General features: G+C 37.4%; 1 protein-coding gene and 1 pseudogene across 1 annotated transcript in view; one reads left to right on the top strand and one right to left on the bottom strand.

Annotated features, from left to right (window-relative positions):
* The window catches only part of PDE3A (phosphodiesterase 3A), a 303987-nt gene that overhangs the window by 245071 nt on the left and 40110 nt on the right, over positions 1-18806 (bottom strand). The window lies entirely within an intron of this gene.
* Positions 12400-18806, top strand: part of LOC112391681 (serine-threonine kinase receptor-associated protein pseudogene) — a 12306-nt pseudogene continuing 5899 nt past the window's right edge.

Below are 18806 nucleotides of genomic sequence, written 5' to 3'. Positions count from 1 at the left end.
AAAAAAAAAAAACAACAACAACAAAGAGATGTGAGAATTCAGTGGGTTATTTAAAAACAAGGAAAAATGACACCAGGGGCACAATTTATGGAAAGCAATCATAGTCTATTAGGTCAGAAAATTCCAATCCTAGATTTATGTTCGATTATGCTTTCAAATTGCATGCAATAGATGTTTTTTAAAGTGCAGGGTCAATACTGGTTGGCTGCAATGACAACTGATTTGCTTCTCTTCTGTTAGAGGCAAATACTTCAGGATGAAATGTCAGAAAGGTTATTTCGGTTGCAAAAAACTGTAAATGCTTATTCCTTCCCAAAGGTCAGATATTATAATGAATCTTGAAAGACAATGAAACAGCATGCTAAGCCATAAATATTTTAATTTTCAAACCCATGTTTAAGCAATCAAGTCACCTTAGAGGAGTTCCTCTTTTTAACTGTAATGCTCTTTGGAAATGCTTTTGTACAAATATGTTTACTTGAGGAAAGCCACCCTAGCAAACAGTTAAATACCATATGCTACAAGTCATGGAAAAAAAAGAGTTTAACTACAGTTCACATAAAACTGTGACCTCAAAGGAAGGTTATTTTGAAAATGTACACAAATAAATTTTAAAAACATTTGGGGGCATTTTGGATTTCAAGCCTATAACCATAAGCCAAGATGCAGCAGAGCTGGCATTTTGGATGCTGTGTGGATGCTGGACTAACATAAGAGAATCAGCGTCTAGGATATATGGAACACGGATTTGATGCTTCAGTATTTGAAACAAAATGAGAAACTGAAATGATAGAGATAAAAATCAAAAAACAGAACATCAAAAATGACACTCACAAAAAAAGTAAACACAAGAGAAATAACAACCTATACCACAGAAATACAGATACCATAAGAAAATATTATGAGCAGTTATATGCCAACAAAATGGACAAGCTAGAAGAAATGGACAAGTTTTTAGAAACATATAACCTGCCAAAACTGAAACAAGAAGAAATGATAATATGAATAGACCAATCGCTGGAAGTGAAATAGAGTCTGTAATTTAAAAACTCCCTGCAAACAAAAGTTCAGGACCCGATAGCTTCACTGGGGAATCTTACCAAATGTACAAAGAAGAACTCACACTGATCCTTCTCAAACTCTACTGGCCAAATATGTCAACTTCCTCTTTTACAATCCCTCCCTACCAAAGCATCTTACATGTAGTAGGTGCTCAGCAAAGTGTTCTCTATTTTCTCATTTAAAATTAGCCTATTACATTACTCAGGATAGTCTTCCCATCCCACACGGTTAATTGGCTTAGAAGAGCGCTTCTCAAACACAGACATGACCAATACAATATTTACAACTAAACCGTCTTACACTCAAAATGCTCTTCATCTCAGAAGGCCCATACTTCTATTCTCTCAAATTTTTAACCAATTTTTTAAAAGGGCTGTTACGTTGCAGCACTCTGCCAAGGAATAACTTGAGACAATGGTTAAAAATAAGATAAAACAGCCCAAAAAGTAACCATTTAAAGAAAAAAGAAAGAAATCGGAAGTCAAACTCCCATATTCTATTTTTCTGACCTATATTCGTCGAAGACGATATTAAGAAATAGAACTTAATTATACTCAAAACCATTACTTAATGAAATGCTTATTCGTACTATCAACGAAAGTCATTCTTCTCAAAGGTCCTAATGGAGGATACAAGTGGCAGAATTATAACCAGAGGAGAAGAAAAGGTTTCTAGCATCAATGCTATTTAGAGTCAACCAGTTCCACAAATCCTAGTTACAACGTTTGCCTATTAATCTTTTCATTTTATAGACGAATTTTACAGACGAATCAATTTGCAATCTGAACTCTTAAATGCACAATAACCTCACTCCTTTTGCACATATCTGGTCCCATGCTTTGGAACATTAAAAAAAGAAAAAACCTCCAAAACTATACAGATTGTAATTAATATACACATCAATTATATCCATCTTCTCGTCTGTATTAAAAAGCAAAATATGCATCAAAATTTTAATAATAAACATTCAAACAAGATGGTTTGATTTGTGATGTTTCTTCACAATTGAACAGATTACAACCAGAAGCCAAAATTCTATGGCGAGGACACAGTCCCTCACCAAGTGCTTAGTAATTCAGAGTTAAGGATAGAAGTAGATGAGACCGAGACCACTGATAGGATGTGGAAACAGTTCCTCAGATGCATCCATTTCTGTTTCAAGAAGATGAAGAAATTCTTTCTCTGAAGAGTTTGGGAGGATTACAGAATATTCTAGATTATAAAAAACTCATGTTATCTAATACGGCAAAAGAAAAACATATGAACGTGACTTTTTAATTTTCTATTTAGATCTTTCTTTACTTTTTAGTTATTCTACCCAATGTGGAAATATATACATTAGATGGTTAAATTTATTAAATGAAATTTTTAAATACCTGTCTTCTATGAGAAAAATTACTAAAACTATTTTATTGTTTTTTCAAAAAAATTAAAACAAAATTGCTGAAACCAAACAATCTAATGTCTGAGACTTGGTAGTATAAATACAACAAGGGCAAACATTGTGACAAAACGAGTTGAAAGGAAGGCTAACATCTAGGACACACCTAACCAGAAGAAAAGCATATATCGGAAGTCACAAGAACGAGATATCACAGGAGAAACATGCCTGTAAAATATAAAGTCAGCTCCCAAGGCTACACCACAGCTATCTTCTATTATATTTTCCAGTAATATTCACTTCACTCATCCTTAAAGAGAACCTTTAGTGTACTGATATGAACCTCAAATACTGTTTGTATATGAAATTCAAAGGTACACAACATTTCCACCCTTCTTAATATTTCCACCCAGCTAGAGATCAGGGAACTCTACAGATTTTCTCTATAGGTTTGCTCTGATCAGAAAGAACTATAGGTTTTCTCTGATCAGATCCCCAAATCATACAATACTCAACCAGTCTTTACCAACTATTTTTGTTGGCCTAGATATAAAGAATTCTTAATAAGTTACTAAACCTAAGTTAAAGGAATTTATGAAATTTGGGAAAATACCATATCACCCAGTGTTCCTTGATCCCTTACTTAAATAAGATTTCAAAACCAGCCTGAATAAAAGTAAACTAATTATATAGATGTTTTTTACTCCATGCAGTCAAATAACAGCCTTAAAAATCTTACTGAATTTTCCAGGGATTGTCACTGCCCAAGCCCTGTGAGGATATGAATGCATAAATTTGCTTTTAGTGAACGTGAGTAATGGAATCTAATCTTTGACCACATACAGTAATTCTTCGTACAGCACTCCTGCAAGACCCAGCACCAGTACCCAGCATTAAGGGGAGCAAAGTACCGTAGACCCTTGAACACAGGGGTTAGGGGTACAGACGCTCCGCACAGCTGGAAGTCTGTGTATAACTTAGAGCCAGCCCTCTGCAGATTCAACCAACTGCTGAGCATGTGATACTGCAGTATTTACTGTTTTAAAAATCTGCGTATAAGTGGACACAAGCACTTCAAACCTGTGTTGTTCAAGGGTCAACTGTACTCCCATTATTGGACTCTCTAGTTGTTATAAAGTTTTCTCCCTTAACATAGTGTTAAAATATGCATGAGACTTTCATTCTATTGATTCCACTTTTGCATTCTAGAGCAATATACAAATGTGTCTTTTTTTTTTAATGGCAACCTTGTAAATAATTGAAGACAGGTGTTTTAGTTCCCTCAGCCTTCTCTTTTCTAGGCTACACAGTCCCACTTCCTCTGTTTTCTATATGATTTCCAGACTTCTGTCTCTCCAGTTTGTCAATGCCTTTCGTAAAATCATGGTGTCTTGGACAGAAAACAGTATTCCAACTGTGGTCTGGCCAGTGTTAAGTACATCAAAGATATGACTTCCCATGATGCAGACACTTCTATTTATACTGCCTAAGGAAGGCTTAAGGGTTTTTTCTTTTTCTTCTTTTTTTCTTTGAAACAACTGCATCGTACAGTTGGCTCATATTAAATTTGTAGTCAAGTAAAAGCTCCAGATGTTTTTCGCAAGCTGGAAATTTTCATGTTCAGTTCTCACTTGCAGCCAGCAACCATTTACTCCAGTAACAAGCAGAGAATTCATAGGTATAGCTGTCTGACAGAGGGATCAATATCTGGATAATCCACTGTAGTTTGTTATAAAACCTCTTCCAGTTGCCATTCTCATTGCTTAAGTTTTTATCAACTGAATTAAGTATCTTCCCTTTGGGAATGTCTTGAGTATTCAAATACATATTTATGTATATTATTACTTATGTCGTATTTAATATGTGCTGGTCACTGTTCTAAGTGCTTTAAAAATTTTAACTCATTTCATCTGGATAACAACTCTCTCAAGTTGGTACCATTATTATACACATTTAAACAAAGGAAGAAACTGAAGGGCAGACAACTGAAGTAACTTGCCCCAAATCACGAAGCCAGTAAGAAGCAGAGCTGGGATTCAAAACCAGGTAGTCTAGAACCAGACTGGGGCTCATAATCATTATTTTATGCTGCCTCTTAACCCTACGTACATGCTTAGAAAAGCAGGCACTGCGTCAGACACTTGGGAAGCAAACCAAATAATATAGCATCATATTTCTATGTGTCTGTCTTTAGCTCCATTAAATAGATAATAGATAGATAAATAGACAGACAGATAGAACGAGAATAAGCAACACAGAAATAGGTCAGAGACATTCTGAGCATAACTTTACAGTGAATCCAAAATAGAAAGGTCTCTTTTAGGGCTGTTGAAAGGTTTACATAAATTAATATCTAGAAAGCATTTAGAGTAATATCTGGCCCAACCTGATTGCTAGCAATTATATTATAGTTATATTATTTTGTTTAAAATAAATGTCAATTTTATAAATGTATTTTAATACAAATATACATATATGAACTCATATTTATAAATTACAAAGTTCCTTAGGGCAAGGAAAAAACAGATTTTTAATTAAATCATAATGGGACTTTATTTTTAAAGTGAACTATTCTCTTAAATAAGGAAGAGAAGTATGGTGAAAATTAAAGCAGGCAGGCTATCAGAAACACTGAGTGATAAAAAAAAATCCATTTCTTTAGCACCCACCCTCTGCTGGAAAGAACTCCACTAGCATTATGTATGTCACCAACTTGTTTGAGGTTTAAAGATAAAACTACGCTAAAAACATGCATTACCACCGGACATTATGGGTCACCTAAACCAATCTAGGAGCTTACCTCTTTAAGTATTCTAAATTGATATTTTTTGGCAACTCATGTACGTTCCTGCTAATCCAAGGTTATCTAAAACATGTGGTTTTTTAAAAATTTCTTTTCTTTCTTTCTTTCTTTCTTTTGGCTGCATCGAGTCTTAGTTGCAGCATGTGGGATCTTCGTTGAGGCATGCCGGATCTTTCTTTGTGGCGCGGGTTCTTTGTTGCTGTGTGCCGGCTTCTCTCTAGTTGTGGCCTGCGGGCTCCAGGGCGCGTGGGTTCTGTAGTTTGCGGCACATAGACTCTCTCGTTGAGGCATGCGAGCTCAGTATCTGTGGCACACAGGCCTAGTTGCCCCACGGCACGCATGCAGGATCCTAGTTCCCGGACCAGGGATCAAACCTGCATCCCCTGCATTGGAAGGCAGACTCTTTACCACTGGGCCACCAGGGAAGTCCCTAAAACATGTTCTTTTGCTAGTGCTTTCGAATGATGGACACAGGATCCCCTATAGACTGTCATTTTTGCTTAGGACTAAGGGCTACATACCAGTAAAACTTGAAGGATCTCATCAGTAGAATTTCCTGAGCAAACTCATCCTCATTTGGCTTTGAAGTGTGGTTGCTGTACTGTGTAAGGAGTCAGAGCAGAACATGGAGGCCACGATGGACAGGATTCAGGATGGAATTCTACCGTCATCACATCACGATCCACCGTCTTGATACGGCTATTCTGTTGTTGGTATTCTGGGGTTTTTTTTAGTTATAATCATTGTTAATATTTATCAAAGTTTGTTACTGGCTGATTGGTAGATGAAAACTTGCTTATTTTTTCTATGATTTTCCAATTAATAGATAGTCTACGCATAGCAGTTTCAATGTAAATCATCCATAAGGCAGCTGTAAACATTATTCCACATCACCCCACAAGCAATTTTTATTTTGGCATAGGTAGGAGAACGTCAGTGTTGATTCATCTGCGTGTTTATGATAGTAATTGACAACGGTAGGATTTTTTAATAAAACAAACTCCTAAGCATATGTTCAAATTCTTAGCTTAGAAGGTCAGCAATTTACATATGTTCCTCCACATCTATTTGCACTTATCAAATTACTTTCCTAGGGAGATAGAAACTTGTGATCAGGGAAATCAATTAAAAGGGGAAAGGAGGGAGAAAAAGAGACAGAAAAAGCGAGAGGTCTACTTATGTAAATTATCCCCCCAAATGCAAAAGGGACAAGATGCTTTGCTCCACTCCTGTCGACTGATCGCTACCTACCTGTTCCTTTCTCATCTCTGTCCTTGCCCTTCCTAATAACTAAGAATGGACCACCTTGTTTTACAGTCATTCTGTAGTACAGCAAGAATATGGTTACTGTAACACGCTTAAGAATTTCAAGCATACAGAGTGAAGTCAGTCAGAAAGAGAAAAACAAACATCGCATATTAACGCATGTATGTGGAACCTAGAAAAGTGGTACAGATGAACCGGTTTGCAGGGCAGAAATAGAGGCACAGCTGTAGAGAACAAACATATGGACACCAAAGGGGGAAAGCGGCGGGGGGTGGGGTGGGGTGGGATGAATGGGGAGATTGGGATTGACATGTATACGCTAATATGTATGAAATAGATAACTAATAAGAACCTGCTGTATAAAAAAATAAATAAAATTCAAAACTTAAAAAAAAAAGAATTTCAAGCAAAAAAAAATTATCCTTTCAAAGTTTTACTTTGGTAATACCTATTGTCTCTGAATTCTGTGTTTACAATTATGCTAAAAAATGCAAAAATACAACATTTTCTACTGCTAGTTTGTTTCATCTCTCACCAGCTTCCCCCTCACTGAAAGACACTGTCATTTCACCCTTAAAACAAACACAATGTCTCCACTCCCATCTTAGTTATTTCTTACTAGGTTATGATGATAGGTACTGTCTGCTCTTTCTACACTGTTAGCACCCAAAGGAACCAAAAACCCACCTTCTTCCCCCACCTTTACAAGCACTAGCCTTACCTCAGCATGTGTTCGGGCAGAAGTGCTTATTATCTCAGCCAGTGGGCCCAGCATATCTCCAGGAGGTTACGAAAAGCGGGAGGGCTGTCTTTGGCCCACTTGCTACAAATGGAATCAGATTTGTAACAGAAGACACATGCACGCAGGTGTCACAGGGAATATGCAAGCAAGGGAGAGGCAAAACACAGATCAGCCACTCACCGGCACTAAAACCTTACGCATGAGAGTCCACTTAACCTTTATAATTATTTCTAAACCAGAATTAATGATTCTGAAAGTCTGTTTTGGAAGGAACACCTTTGTTTGTCCAGGTGCACGAGGTTGTTTCCCTCTGCCACAGAAAAACAAGTTCAAGGCGTTATGAAAAGCATGCACTTAAAAAGAACACTTTCATCTCAGCTGTTTGTGTGCTAGGAAACATTTCAGGATTAAAGCCTCAAGAAAGAAGTCAATCAAGGAAGATATGGGCATATGAGCGTGTACATTGTGTCTATGGGAGGGACGGAAGGAGGGATATTGGGGTGGGGGGGAATGGAGCTCCTGACAGAGGTGTAACATCTAATCATCATTATTTTCTGTAACTTTCATATCTATGATAATACAAAAATTTATAGGGCTCTATCTTTTTTTTCTGGCTGCACCACGCAGCATACAGGATCTGAGCTCCCCAATCAGGGATCAAACCCTTGCCCCCCTGCAGTGGAAGCTCGGAGCCCTAACCACTGGAAGGGCAGGGGAGTCCCAGGGCTCTATTTTAAATATGTGTATATTTCACATGTATGTATACTTTACTAAAAATTTGATAAATTTGTAGAAGTACATTTTGATAAATACAAAGGCCACTTTTTTTTTTTTAGAAACCTGAATATAGAGAGTGGCATTATAATTTGGTACTGTATGAAGCCAAACATAACTAAAATCAACCCAGGCTTCACTGGATATATATACCAGTGATTTCTAGCATTCCAAGACTAATTATCATGCAACAAAAATTTTAAACTATTACTGTTAATTATATAACAAATTAGATAAAGGTATCGGTATTGCAAAATTACGATCTCTAAAAATGTGTTATATTCTGACAGTCATAAATGTAAAAGACAGGAAATTTTTAAAAGGTAAGCCCTAGACTATTAAATCAGATTTCAAAAGTCTATAGTAATTTAAACTTAATCATCTTTACAGTTTTAAGAATTGTCTCCAAGGCAGGAGCTAAATATGCTAGTAACTCAGACTGGCGTTTAAAATTCATATACTCCGAAACATATAAAAATATTCATATATGTCTTCCCTTTGGGACAACTTAGCAAAATCGGCCTGTTTTTCTTTTCTTAGAGGGAGGAGGAGATAATAGCATTGGTAAATGGGATATCCTCTAAGTATTCACAGAAGTCTAGCTGGAGCTACTGTTATGTCCTTCTACACACATATACGTTTTACAACATGACCTTGGTGAAAATAGTCTTTATTAAATTATGTGGGGGTTTTCCTGACAGAAAATTTTTCTAAAACAGGACATAGTACATATTATAATGGGTACCCTCATCGATAATACGCAGTAAGACAAAAGGTTTATCTTTATTAAATGTATTAGTTCAGTATTTAACCTAAAATTTACATTAGAATTCTCTCTTCTGATACTATGTCTAATTACCAAAAAAGGCACTCAGAGGCTGGACTGTCATTTTAATACGCTGGCCAAGAAATTATTGCTGCCCTAAAATCTAAAAATAAATACAGCAATAGCTCTATCTAAAAACACAAGTCGAGACTTTTCAATGATTGTTACTTGGGAAACACATGCTATTATATTAGTAAAACTTTATAATTTAGGTGGGAAAGGAAAACACAGCTATGACAAAATCTGAACCAAATTATCCTAGACTGGCTATTCTCAGAGCTTGGATTTTCCAAATATTTGCCCACTCTTGATTTTATGTTGCCCGTTACCAATCTATGTTTTTAGGACTTCAAAGGCCAGCTATTCCAAGGAGCAAGAAGCTAGACAGACATGAAACTTGGATGCCACGCTTAGGAACACAGAGTGCTCTGGCCCAGCCACAAAACCAAGCCTCATTTCACCTCTCCCACTTCCTGTTAATAGCAAAGGTTAGAAACAGATTCTGTTCCCAAGCACAAAAGTCAGCATGTCTTTTTTTTTTTTTTTTAACTACCAATAAAACTGAGCAGCGCACACAGGTACAAGTGTTTTATGCTATTTGCTTATTCTCTACCAGAGTTATAAACCCTTAAGACAGATGGCAGTATAATTGTTAAATTCTACAGATTAACTTGGCCGCAATTAAAGCAACAAACCTCCCAGCCAATAGAATATTCTCGGTCTTGAGTTGTTATACCTGGTGTGAACACAGATTTACATCTGATAGTGACATGTATAAAAACATTAACTAATTTGATCACCAACATCAGAGCTACTATTAGTAGAAAATGTTTCCTGAACAACGAAACATGAAAATTATATTTACACAAAGGCAAAATAAATGGTGGAAAAGTCAACTTTTGAAAAAAAATACAAATATATGTGTCTAAAAATCAATGCCATACTATTTTAAGGTGGGTAATTTAACACTTTGACAATTTCTCAACCAGTGGAGCACATAAGTTCATCTAATATAACTATTCTACTGAACATATCATTACTATTATGGTTTTACCATTTCAACATCCTCTATTTTATCCTGACCAAACCCAGTTTCCACTTATGCTTAAACGCCTCCCATGATCAGAAAAGCATTTATTTTTGTCCCTAGCTCTAGTACTTGTGACAATATTAAACAAGTCTATCACTCATATACCTGCCCTTCCCCTATTCCTATTAAAGGAGAGTCCAAATGCCTGTCAGATTTATGACATATGAATGAAGGGTGAGACAGTCATGCTTCTATTGCCTGATAACTTATCTGGAATCTGATAGCAAAGTGGAATGACTAAACCTTAACCCAGAAGGATCCAGAAGCTTATATGTCTAAAGATAAACCTGAAGCGCACCCAGCATAGGGACTTGCTTTAGCACCAGGGCAGCCAATCTTCAGGGACTCTGCTTCATATAACAGTGAAAAGCAGAGCTTGTGCTATGACCTCAGCAGTGCTTATGAAAACTCCTGTAACTGAGCCTTCACCTGGCATCCCCCAGGGCCCTGGGATACAAGAAAAATTGCCTTGCATGCCCCCAAATTCGAGTCAGACCTTTACGCTTGACTAAGATTCCAATTACTTATAATTATCAGTTGAGTTTTCAATCTTCTTGGACATTAGTTTATTCCAGGGCTGCCTCTATCCCACATCATGTCAACCTCAGCATGAAGCTCAGACCATGCTTGCGTGTTAAAAATAATGTAAAACTTGCAAGCAAGCATGCATGAATTTATGAGACTTGATTGAGCTTAGAGAATGGAGCTCTGAGGGATTTACACATTGCAGTTTACTGCCAACTCCTGATCCTGTCCTTTCTCCTTCTCTTACTCTTTTGCAAGTTGCCAAGAAGATTCCAAAATATTCTCTATCACAGTTTTTTCTCTCTTCTCTGAAGCCCTAGCTCCCTCTGACATCCAAGCCCTTCGGGGACGGGTGGAATGAGAATAGAGTGATATTTTCTCCATACTTGCAACAGTATCTAAATATTTTTCCATACTTTTTTGTAAGAGAAATTTTGGTGACAGTTGTCAAGTTGGTAAAATATTCTTCACCTGATTTTTAAAAGTTCCTAAAACTACCCTCATGCCACTATCTTTCTTCATTAATATTAACCAGATTGCTGAAATTTAATTTCAAAGAAATCATTTATTAAATATGGTATTTAGGATATAATCGTGTTCAAGATAAACCTTTCATATTTCATCATAAAAATGAAACAAAAACACATGACTTTAATTTTTGTCAAATCTGACATTTTGAAAGTGCATCCATTTCACTTGCTATAAGAAAAACACATGAGGGATTTCCCTGCTGGTCCAGTGGTTAAGACTCTGCGCTCCCAATGCAGCGGGGCCGGGTTCAATCCCTGGTCAGGGTACCAGATCTCACATGCCGCAACTAAGATCCCACATGCCACAACTAAAGATCCCGCATGCCGCAACGAAAAGATCCCATGTGACGTAACTAAGACTCAGCGCAGCCAAATTAATTAATTAATTAATTTAAAAAAAAAAAAAGAAAGAAAGAGACATGAAAAAAGTTACCTTCAGGGTATAGCTCTTCCCTCTCAATAGCAACCCCAAAGGAGATGTCACAGAGTACTTTAAAAACCACTGCTCTCGGATTTTTAAAAGAAAATTCCTTCTAATTTTAATTATATACTGTAAACCATTACTTTAAAATACAGAATACTTAGTTTCTTTAATCCATAATCCCATATATAGAAATGTACCTGGAAGAAATAATCAGAAAAGCAAACCAGGGTTTATAAAAATATTTACTTCAGTATCATTTACCCCGACAAAATCTAGAGATAATCGACCAGTCCAACAAGAGAGAAATGCTTAAATAAAATGATACATTCACACAGTGACTATTAAGAAGTGTACAAGTGATAAAAGTGATGCAAACTGATACAAGTATAAAAGTGATAACGTTTTCATACTTTTAACGTTGTAGAAGATGGTCAGAAAATACCATTAATTTAAACATACAGAAAACCAATCAATAAAAACATTACAGGGACTTCCTGTTGGTCCAGTGGTTAAGAATCCGCCTTCCACTGCAGGGGATGCTGATTCAATCCCTGGTCCGGGAACTAAGATCGCACATGCCTTTGGGGCAACTAAGCCAGTGCACCACAACTACTGAGCTCACACACCTCAATGAGACAGCCCGCATGCCACAAACTACAGAGCCCACGCACTCTGCAGCCCACGCGCCACAACTAGAGAGAAGCCTGTGTACTACAACGAAGAGCCTGTGCGCCACAACGAAAGATCCCAACATGCCTCAACGAAGAACCCAAGTGCCCCAACTAAGACCCGACGCAGCCAAAAAAACCATTACAATCCTAATTATGTAAACTATGAAAACACTGAAAAAAGGAATTGGAGGAACTGATAAAATATTAATGATGGTCATTTTCATTTTGTGGTTGTCTATTTCAGAAAGGATTTAAGCTAATGAACCTTTTTCAAATGTTACTGCATTAAATAAAACATAGACAAAATGTATCAGGAAAGTGGACAACCAGAAGACAAGCAGAGGAATGCCAAGGTGCTGCCGGCGGTGAAGTTAGTTCACAAAAGTGTACTGCTCAAGTTTGGTGCCCAGGACCCAGGGAGACCACAGCCAATGCAATCGGTTGGACAATGCACACTCCTCAAAGCATCAACAACAGTTAACTTTAGTGGGTGCCTATTATGTGACAAGCTTTGTGCTCAGCAATTTACATGCATTATCGCAATTAATTCTCCCAGTGCCTCTCTAATTGGTATTATCAACCCCACTGTGCAGAAGGAGATATTTTGGAGGGTTAAAAAAATATATGCTATTAACTTTATCAGCAATCCTGTAAGGCTTGATCTTTAGGATCAAAAAGTAATGAACACTGTAGAATCAATTTTCAGTTTCAGGTGCACCTGAAACCCACACCAATAAAGAATTAAGTTGCTTTAAACAGCATGTACAAGAGTACCCCTAAATTTGGAGGAAAACCTGTAACTTTAGAAAATGTTATTTATTCTGCTATTCCTGGTACATAATGCCTGCTTAATAAATGCTTTTTGAATGTTTAATTCTGGCCTTATTTTAAATCATAACCATTTAATCATATACACACCCACAAACTCAACACACACAAAAGGGGGTTGTATGCATTTTTTCTTAAGTTTCTGAACTTGGCTTAAATGCTTTTATTATTTCATTTATTGACTGAACCACTATTGATTCTTCCCTGAACACGTAAAATGTATTAAGTAGCTCTTGGGAATAAGGACAATAAAGATAGCTCACAAGAAAGCAATTCAATCTAGTTATCAAGTATTCTGCAAAGGAAAACAAACCTAATGACAGGGCGGTTTTTTTTTTTTTAATATAATTTAGACCACTTACTATCAGATCCTGAAATTCAAAGGGGCTGATATTCACAAGACTTTCAATCCCTCATTTTTTGAGTCCCTCATTCCTTCTGTGTCCACCCACGATTTCACATACATTCACACATCACCTTGGGAAATGTTTCTGCAACTAAAATTCAGACTGTGCTATGGGTATGGTTGAGCCATGGATGTACACCTTAGATGAGCAACTGTGATTTTATATTTATAAACGAAATAGTGATGGGGCCCATTGCATATTGGTTTGAAATCTACCCAAACGACTCCTTCTGGGTCAGAGTTTCCAAGGGCAGGTAGTTATTACTTCCTTTTATACATGAGGAGGTTAAAACCCACAGATATTGAATATTACATCCACAAGCTAGTATGTGTCCGAGTTTGAACTAAACCTCACTTTGTCTAACGCTGAAGCCCATGTTGCCTCTCTGTGTCCCCAACTCTCTTCCCATCTCACAAGCTTCACTCACACTGAGTTTACAGAATCTCAGAGTCATCTGTCACCATGTCACCAAGGAATGAGGAATTCAGTGAGGAAGCTGAAGGCTTATTCAGAGTGAACTCAATAATTTATCATAAAAGGATCCCTGGTTTGGGGGTAAAATAAGCATAATCACCCCTATGGGAAACCTGATGGATTGTAGCTTGGCCATAACTACTATTCGAACACGTGTTTTACTTGTCAAACTAAGGATCAATGCCAAACAAGAGCCATAAAAGGAGCGTGGGAAAGCCTGTGGGTTGGGTTAAGGGTTAGGGAAACAGCTGCTATGGGCATGATACAAAAAGAAAAGGGAAAAATAGCAGGAGAGAAATTAGCAATAAGTAGAACGTAACTATCTCTACATTCTGTGGTTTAAAGAGAAGGTCTTTAAAGAAAAGATATTTTGGAGGGTTAAAAAAATATGCTATTAACCTTATCGGCAACCCCGTAATGTTTGATCTTCAGGATTAAAGAGTAATGAGTATTTTATAATCAGAATTTTATTATGTTTGACATACTTTTATATATGGTTTATATTTCCTTATGAGACTCATTTTTTTTTAAGCCAACCTTTTGCTCTTAAAAAGAACAACGGCTGCCCTCAATTCAAACCATGAGAAAAGACAGCTACTGGAAAAAAAGAACATTAGCTTAATTGTGTCTCTGCTACCTACAAATATCTATACTTGATCCAAAAGAAAAATGATTAATAAGTGAATATCTTTTAAAAATGTATAGTCTCGGAAATCTGCATGGTTCATTCATTCAGCAAATATTACCTATATTTTGCCAGGCACTGTGTTTCCCTGTATTCAGTGAATAAAAGAGAAGGTCCACCTAGAGTGCAAACAAATAAGGCTTATGAAAGCAAGTACCTGATACACTTCTAAGCTCACAGAAGAACCAGGCTGAGCAACCAGGGAAAACAATCTAGAAGAGATGTCCAGGGAATTATTATATTTGATAATTTTTTTATAAGCAGGGACAATGTATATACCTAAATTTGATTACCTGAGAGAGATCTTAAATTCTGCTACCCCTGAAGGGTGTTAAGTATAAACATAGGGAAGAAATTGATACACTCTCACAATTTATAATTCAACGCAGACAAAATGCCAGTATGAGGCTGAAGTGGATTTTAAAAACCTACACTAGAAAGGCAAACTTGAGACTTTTACGCCATGACTTACAGAAACTGTATCACTGAGGCTAACAGGACCTCTCTGACTCATCTTTACTTATTTATTTTATTTATTTATTTATTTATTTTGGCATGGTGTGTGGCAGGCAGGATCTTAGCTCCTGGACCAGGGATCGAACCCGTGCCCCCTGCAGTGGAAGCACAGGGTCTTAAGCACTGGACCACCAGGGAAGTCCCAATTCATCTTTATTTTGACTACATCAGATCAGAAGATGTACAAGATATTTTCCAGTTATGTGATTTTAAATCTATACTTATCCCCCCAAACGTACCTCTACCCTCTCACTAGATATTTGTGTTTTCAAGAGTACATCTTTTCTACAAATCCCCAAGAAATTGTGTCCAGCTCCATGGCCATCTGTAGAAGGATGATTCCAAAATCTGTACTCTAGCTTCAGTTTGGTGTCTCATCTACAGCCTATATCCCAGTTATTTTCTGAACCCTTACTCAGTATGATAGGCATATAGTTCCATGTATATAGTTGACCATTGACCAATGTGGGGGGCTAGGGGTATTGTCCCCATGCAGTCAAAAATGGGCTATCCCTACCTCAAAAAACAAAGGAATTGATAAATGACTCACCACCCAAAGGCAGGAAGCTCAGTTTGGATAGCATCGTTTCTTTTGATTCCACATAGTGTGATCTCTAATCAAACACAAACTTTTCCCCACACTTAGTTAACTTAGAGATCTGTAAACTGAAAATACAGGTACTGTATTTATTTTTTTTAAATCCAAGTATAAGTAGACCTGCACAGTTCAAACCCGTGTTGTTCAAGGGTCAACTGTATTTACCTTCAGTACTTTCAGTAGTTTAGCAGGTGCTCAAGCAGCGCTCATTATTCTGCCTGGGATTTTTGCTATCAGCCCAGTTTCCCCACGCATCACTTTGAAACCAGTAGCTCTACCAGGTCAGGAGAATACTTGCACAAGATACAGTTACCGTAACAACTGTGTTGGAGTTGGACTGTAGTTTGTTCTACAAGAGGAACAGATCAGCTGTCATTGACTCCTCCTGTGTTCCTGTTAATAAAGCTTCTACAAATGAGGAAGCCTGGGGCAGGTGTGAAAATGAAACCAAATTCAAAACAGAAGCAGTATATTGGGCTTAACGATTTCTGACCTACTCCATACTCCTGGACTGCACTTCTGGGCCTTATTTTATGTCCTGTTTTCTTCACATCAGGAATGAGACCAATGCCTTGGACCATGAATTCTGAAATATATTCCCTTTGGGTAAGAGGTACAGGCAATACATGTTCATCTGGAATAAACTGGATTTTCAATGCTCTGGTTCCACTGTCATTTTTACACACGGCAGAGTATCTTATATACTATGCTGGGCAAGGCAGGAATTACTGTCCCCGCTAGACAGATCAGGAAGCCAAGGCCAAGAGAATTTACGAAACTGCCCAAGGGTTCAGCTTGGTTTGCTTTGTGACTTTCAGACCCACATTCTCTACACAGCCATGGTGTCTTCCTCTCACTGTAACACTTGGCCACGCAACCCAGATGACCTAGTATTATTTTCTGATTATTTCCCTGATTATTAGTTTATGGATAAGACATTTAAAAAGCTTGTGGTAAGTGTTTAATGTGAACCAAACTGAAATGAAATAAAGGACCCCTATATTTGTAAAAGATGCATATATATATGTATAAAATAAAAAACACTTTCTCAAAGGCCCGCACCAACCCCATAAACAAGGTATAAATCCCTTGCTATTCTCTCCCACAGCAATCGGTATTCTACATACCTTTAATCACATTCACATACTTGTAATTACTTAAGACATTCCTACTAAACTATAAAATCCACCAGGGCAACATGGTGTTATTTTGTTTGTCATTGTATTCCTAGCGTGAGATGCAACTGGTGATTCAATGCATTATTACTGAACTGAATTGTGTCATATCTACTTGATGCCACATAGGTAGTATGAGTTAATATATTTACAGACTTTAAACATGTACTCCCTCAAATTACAGCATTTGATCTTTACAGCTATTACGATGTTGTTTAATGTTAACAGAAAGAAGGGAAATCAAGGCCAAAATGATAAGTCCCATTCACCTGAGCTGGAGGAAAAGGCTGAGTAATATTCCTTCTCACTCAACAATGACCTTGAGTTTAAGCTTCAGAAAAGGAATATGAGAGTTAAGGAAGACAGAATAGTCAAAAGAAACGAAAAGCAAAAGGACTAAACAAGACTCTTTACACAATACCCCATTTTCCACCTACATAGGAGGTCCAGCATTCAAATGCTCTAATAGCAGTCCGTTTCCTAGTGCCAACATTATTGTTCAGGTAGGTTTCTGTTTGTTTTTTCCCTCTCTTGTATATGTATCTAATGATAATCACCTACAGATATATCAAATACTTCTCATTTTGGAATGATGCTGGGCTAAACATCAATTAAATCAAATAAGTCGCCTGTGGAAAAAAAGGAACACCAATAATTGTCTTAAATGTTTTCAAACTTAAAAGCACTTGCAAGTAAATTAAGCACGGGTGGTTTAGAAACAAGAGTGAAACAGAAAGTGAACGCTTTTATAGCATGCCTATAATGCGTTCTATTATTGTCCTACTAACATGAAAATGCCACTAACACAGCAAATACTTATTGCCCACTTAATGCATATTTGCACTCTGCTTGCTAAAGTGGAGCTAGGAAAAACAAGCATCAGGCTTCAGGAAACTGAAATCTAGTTAGCAAACTACTAACCGGTACAGCACAATCTATAGTGATGTATTTAAGGGTAAGAATGTAACTAAGTGAACTATAAGTAGGGAGGGCTGTAGCAGTTGTGACGTTTTCATGAAGAAAGTGAGCTACACAGAATATATGGTATTTGGATAGGTCATGAAAGTTAGTTGAAATTTTCATATGAAAGGAATAAAAGGCAAAAAGGGGAAGAGACAAGTATAAACACTGAATTCTGTAGAGGAAGTTAAATGACCACCTGACAGAAATGAAGGTCCTTGGCGAATAACAGTGATACATAAATTAAAACACAGGGTAAAGAGATCATTAAAAAAACCGGAATCTGAGTAGATTATGAAGGACTCAAAAATTAAGTAGAAGGGGCTAGACTAGATGGGGAATATCAGAAGAGAAACTGTAATGCTTTTAGCAAGAAGGGGCTATTCAGAGCTTCTGTGTTGCACCAACCCATCCATGGGGCTCCATTCATGGTAACCCTGTGGTCAACGACCAGATGAAAACCACGCTTTCAAAGATGACTCAGACATCACAGCTTATGGCTGTAAGCAGGGGGAGGATCACCAGAGACTTGTTAAGACATTATTTCAGGAACTCAGGGGCAAAGTGATAAAGGCTCAGACCCCCAGTTGTCAAAGAGGAAAGAAGACAAAGGTTAAGTCAAAGAATAACATCGGCATGAGAAATGCCAATTTCCGACCCATGCTACAACATGGATGAACCTTGAGGACATTACGCTAAATGAAATAAGCCAATCACAAAAAAGACAAATACAAATACTGTATGGTTCCATTTATATGAGGTACCTAGAGTAGTCACATTCACAGACACAGCTAGTAGATGGTGGTTATCAGGGGTTGGTGGAGGAGAAAACGAGGAGTTATTGTTTAACGGGTACCGTTTCAGTTTTTCAAATGAAAAAAGTTCTGGAGACTGGATAGTGGTGATGGTTGCCCAACAATGGGAATACACTTAATATCATTAAACTGCACGTTTAAAAATGGTCAAGATGCCGGGGCTTCCTTGGTGGCGCAGTGGTTGAGAGTCCGCCTGCCGATGCAGGGGACACGGGTTCGTGCCCCGGTCCGGGAAGATCCCACATGCCGCGGAG

This window comes from Neophocaena asiaeorientalis, unplaced genomic scaffold (assembly GCF_003031525.2).
Source record: "Neophocaena asiaeorientalis asiaeorientalis breed wild unplaced genomic scaffold, Neophocaena_asiaeorientalis_V1.1 scaffold150, whole genome shotgun sequence".
Taxonomy (NCBI): domain Eukaryota; kingdom Metazoa; phylum Chordata; class Mammalia; order Artiodactyla; family Phocoenidae; genus Neophocaena; species Neophocaena asiaeorientalis.
Note: the sequence above shows the minus strand (reverse complement) of the source record. Positions and strands in the feature narration are given on the sequence as shown.